We start from the raw sequence: 6,154 nt of genomic DNA on the forward strand, positions 1-6,154 counted from the left end.
CCTTGACTTACTGTGATACTCCTGGTGCTGTTCATGGACATAGGTGTCCTAGATGCCTTTCCATATCTGCTTCCATCCTAGGGGTGATTTTTGTTTTTTTATTTATAAGCCCTACCCACTTTCCACATTTGTTGACTACTTTCAAGGGCAACTCCCATCTTGAAATATGCCTCACTTAAGGGAGTGTCATTAATGAACACCCTCTCACCCAGGATGGGCACGTCCATGCCTCTCTGCTGCTTCATCAGTTGCCCAAGCCACCAATTGAATCCAGGTAGATGGGGCCATAGTTAGGTCTTTATCATTCTCCATCACCAGAGCGGCCTTATCCTGTGGTGTTATAGAGAAAAAGCAGTTCATCACTACTGTGAATTTTTCTAACTCAAGGTAGTGCTACTGATTTGGAAATGGGACTTACGAACTAGAGTGCCAAACTGCAAATGCTGGATTTTTTTTTCAGAATTTTCTGCCTCATATTCTTATCTTCAACATATTATTAGATGGCACAGTTGCACAGTAATTAAAACTGCTTTCTCTCTGCTTCAGAAGTTAGGGTTTCATCCTAAAGTCTTATTTTCTGTCAGTTATTGTTTGTATGATTCAAGGTTTAATTCTCTCATCCCATTTTTGCTTACCTTGTGACCTTGAGCAAGTTAACCAAACATTGTTCCTTAGTTGTCACTGAAAAGGAACTCTTTGTCTAGTGGGCCTACCTGGCTAAAAAATGGTTGTATTATTATTTTATATGTGAGTGGAGTGAGGATGGTAACCCCACATTCATATTGATTTATTCCAGGTATGCTGATTCCCACCCACCTCACAAAGACATGCCTAATTTTTCCAGAGCTTATGTCATGGAGTCTTTATAAGCGAGTCCTGATTTACCCCATTAACAAAATTATTTTATCAATTACATTTCCATTTTAATTTTGGAACGTGTGGCTCAAGTAACTATAATAAGATGCATGATGTACACAAGGAAATCCAAACAGGAAAACTTCTGAAAATGAAGGTACTAGAGTAGTACCAGGCAGCTGTGACCTCAGAGGAATCAACAACTTAGTTTGCCAAGAGCTAATAGGATTCAAAACTTTTCTGTATGAGCAAGAGCCTAAAGAAATGACTGAAAATTACTAAAAGCCTTGATTTTGCATATTAGGCTTAGAATACAAGACAGGAATGTTTAACAAGTAATCATGTTTATGTCTTAACCTGTACTAAATCAAGCATTTCAGAAGGACACAATAATAACCTACTGTCAGAATATTCTGTTTGTTTGCACTAATGAGTGTGAGCTTTCTGTTTGTTTTGAGACATAATTCCCATTCTCATTAGCCAAGAGTCAATAACGTGTGTTGTCGCCTATTAACCACCAGTATGAAGGATGTGAAGGCATACATAAATGAAGTGCATTTGTTCATTCATTCTTTCTCAACCAGCATCTAGTCATCATAGTGAAAGGATGACCTCCCATCAGTGCTAATCAGAGACCAACAAACCTGGGCCAAAGTCTATGAGAGAATCTATTTCTATTGACATCCAAGGATAAAGCCCTGACTATGACTCGTGACCTCTGGTAGGTTAGTGACACAGATGCCTACTGAAACTGGTGAGAAGAGGATGAAGATGCCTATTCTCAGAGAGAAAGGTGCAGGATATGGCCATCTTTTGGATGAGATGTTAAACCAAGATCCCAGCAGACTGAGATGGTGGTAGCTAATGTGGACACACAAGATCCCACAGCACCTTTACAAATATATAGCTGTACAAATCTATTTACAACATATTTGCATATTTACAGTTGTATAAATATATAGATATAGAAATATATTTACACATGTTCATAATTTTCCTTACAATCACATTAAGTTTTCATCTCTGTTAGACCCCCACTCTTTTGTCCATCAACACCATCTGATTTTACTTAATATGTTTGCTAAAATCCATTTGCAGTTAAACATGATTTCATTTGTTCTTACATTCCACATAACCCATGTGGCATAACATAACTTTTTATTTATTCTTTTAACATATTCGTTACTTCTGTGCTTATGATATCCATATTTAATCATATTCATGTATATTTTATCCATTTCTTTCATTCTTCAAAAACATCTTCTTCGTATAGTTTTCCTAATAACTTTTTTACTCTTTTATATTTCAAAAACACATATTCAGTAGTTTCTTCTTCTTGACAATGTAAACATATTCTATCACTTTTCTTTTTATATGGCATATAAGAGTAGGGGTCCTTTATTATATAACATATCTACAGTATGTATACTGTTTACATATTATACATTATTCACAATTATTTACATTTACATTCATTTTTGATTATTTGCAAAACTTTATACATAGATTTCAACCTCTTTATCTCAATCCATTTTTTCTGACCCCCCCCACCCTTTTTTCCAGATCCAAAATATTATTTTTCTATATCTCTGCCAATATCCATTTTCCATTAAATTTTAAATTATTCAATATTTTATTCCATATAGTCCATATTATGTAAAACATCTATTTTCTTAACATGCTCGCCTCTTTTATTACCATAATAACCATATGCCAACATATCCATACTTATATACTTTGTTTGATAAATACCCTCCGGGACATTATTTTCACTTAGTTCTTCTCATAATTTATTCACCTTTTTACATCTTAAAAAAAAAACAAATACCCTCCAGGACATTATTTTCACCTAGTTCTTCTCATAATTTATTCACCCTTTAACATCTTAAAAAACATGTTCTGTTGTTTCAACTTCACCACAATTGCAAATTCTTTCTTCTGTTTTTATATGGCATATTCAATTTCACTGCCAATTTCTTTATTGATAATCTTCATAGAACAACTCTACAGTCTACATATTTCTTACCCCACTCTAGTCTTGTTTTTTTTGGCTGTTATTTTTCTCCCCCAACTTTTCCCATGGATAAATACAGTGATATTCATTATATCTAAAAATACATTATTTTCTATTATAGTCTATGTCACTTATCTTTATTTTCCATAACATCATTTTTTCTTGATAATATTTCATTTCCCCATTCACACATTCTTTCGCTCTTTTAAAATTTACTCTCCATACACCATATTTTCTTGTATCTTTCTTTCATTATTATACTTATTATTTTCCTCTTTTAAGTATGCTAACAATTTATATATATTCAATGGATCTGCATAAACAACTGAATTTACCTAACCCAACCCACCTTCTTTTACTTTTGCATATAACACACCTGTTTTACTGGATTTAATCTGGATCCCCATAAAAATGAAAACACAGCCAGCATTACTTCCTTTTCATATTTTACAGGAATCATAAACACATTTGCTAAATATGTATAATTTTGCAATTTTCCTCAATAATACCAAATTTATTAAATACACTTTCTTTCTATATGACAGCTTATATGTTTTCCAAAATAAACATGTATTCTTTAATTTTTGTATGATCTCTTCCCATTGCTGCATTCTGTCTTACCAAATTTTATACCTAGTATTTCTATTACTTCTATACTAAACTTAGTATTTTCTATTTTACCTATTATCCCTAGACCTCTACTTTTATCACTGTTTATACTCGTTCCTATAGCTCACAAATATTGATTAAGTTACTTAATGGCTACTTCCATCTATTCTTTATTTGTTGTCATTAAAATAATATCATCCAAATTAGAAAACATAATTGCTACTTTAATCCCTTCTATAGCCCTGCTATAGTATTCTGCTATTTTTAATGATGTGTTTGTTTTACTACCTCATTCATAACCAATGCAATTAAAATACTACTCGCTGGATATCCTTGTCTTATACCACTCTTTATATCTATATTTTGACTTAACGAACCATTCACTACAACTTTTCCTTTATTTTTTGCATATGTTGAAACAAATGCTTTCACTATCTTCTCACTTGTATTAGAGTCTTTGGGTCTATATCACATCATCAAACTTGTATAAGTTCGAATAATGTAATCTTCTTCTTCTTCTTCTTTCAGCTTTTCCTGGTTAGGGGTTGACACAGCGGATCACCTGTCTGCTCATGACTGGCAGTGGAGTCTTATGGTATTGTGTTGCCAGCCCGGCACCCAACATTCCTCAGACGGCACACACATGCATGCACACATGCCTAGGGCCAATTTAGAGTATCCAATCCACCTACAGCATGTCTTTGGGATGTGGGAGGAAACTGGAGCACCCGGAGGAAACCCACGTGACCACAGGGAGGACATGCAGACTCCATACAGAAGGCACCCCAGCCAAGTATCGAACCGGAGAACCTCTTGCTGTGAGGTAGCAATGTTAACCGCTGCACCACCATAGCCGCCCAAGTTCGAATAATGTAATATTGAACCCAAAAGTCCAAAACCGCACAATAAAGAACACACAAAACAGCGATTTTTTTCCCCAGGGAAAAAAATTGCTGTTCCCTAACAAAAAATAAATAAATAAACCTTAAACTAAAACTAAAGTGTAGGGCTTCACCCTCCACACCCCTCAACGTGAGGGGCTGTGCCCCCACACACACACACACCCCTACTTAAATATATGAACTCCAAGATCACACCGCAGTGGAGGAAATAGCAAAGCCCCAAAAACAGCCCTCCAATTTTTTTCCCTGGGAAAAAAAAATCGATGTGTCGTGGCTTTGCTATTTTTACGTTTCAGACTTTTGGGTTCAATATTACATCGTTTAAACTTATACAAGTTCGACAATGTGATATAGATCCATATTCTTTCATTATGTCCCATAAAATTTCATGTTGTATCCTGTCAAATCCTTACTCAAATCATGTGCCATGATTCTGTTTTCCTATTCATTATATCATCTATCATTTCTCTTATCATTAATAACTCTTGACTTCCTTTTCCTTTTTCCCAAATATTGTTCTAATATTTTATTTAATTTAGTCTACAATCTTTTTTCTGTTATCTTCATAAAAATCTTATAATATGAGTTATTTAAAACTATTGGTCTCTGATATTTTTATATATTCTTTCCCCTGTTTTCTTTATAAATTACATAGCTCCAATACATATTTATTCTTGCCCAAAACCTTTGCCTATCTGTTCATTTAATGCTTCCAAAAAGTACTTCTGACAATCTAACATGTCTTTCTACATATAATATTCTATCCCATCCAATTTTATTGCTGATTCCATGTTTACTATTTTAACACATTATTCCCTTCTTCCAATGTTATTACTTTCTCTAAATTTTCATTATCATGTTTTGATTTTTTTAACTTTGCACTTTTTTTATTTTATTTTATTTTATTTAAATGCTTTTCTATATATTATTGTATTATAGCCATTATTTCTTGTTGATTTTAACACTTTCTCCTCTCTCATTCCTTATTTCTCTAATTATTATTTTTGTTTTCTTTTACTATTCTATTTAAATAATGTGCCATCTTTTCCTTTTTCCCTTATAAAAGATACATTTGTTTAAACCACATAATTTTAATCTTATGTTGATTCATCTCATGTATTTCCTTCTCCCTCTCAAAAAAATATTTCTTATTTCTTACTAAATCTCTAAAAGCATAATTGCTTACTATCTTGTATTTGTTCTTTTCCTGTCATCTTTTTTAATTTTGCCATTCCAAATAACATTATTCATATTTTTCTTTAAAACTTATTCACCAAGATGTTCAGTTCTTACAAAATGCTTTCATACCTCCATGATTTTTCCATAACTGCCTAACTCTTTCTATACATTCCTTATCTAAGTCTTTTTAATTCAATATTTAATACCTTTGCCTGTTTTTATATATCCCTTTCTTTCTTAAATCTCTTTCCAAATTGCTAAATGATCTGGAAATCTGTAACCTTTACACCTTCTTGGATAATTTTCAAACTTTCATAAAATAATCTATCTCATTTCTTAGATTATTAAGTCTATTGTTTATTGTTCCATAAAACGTTCCACTTTTCATTATTTCTGACATTATTTTAACATCACTACTTTCTTTTTTCTTTTTCTCATGTCACAGTTTAAATCCCCACTATTATTAGATCCATATTCACACTTGCATAGTCTAGGATTTTTTAAATATCCCTTCTCTTTCTTTTTCATCACATAGACATAAACTGGTATGACTCTATAAACCTGATTTTTCCATTTCATGTCTACAACTGTTACA

The sequence above is a fragment of the Protopterus annectens genome, chromosome 8.part0 (assembly GCF_019279795.1).
Source record: "Protopterus annectens isolate FY-2018-M chromosome 8.part0, PAN1.0, whole genome shotgun sequence".
In the NCBI taxonomy this organism is placed as follows: domain Eukaryota; kingdom Metazoa; phylum Chordata; order Ceratodontiformes; family Protopteridae; genus Protopterus; species Protopterus annectens.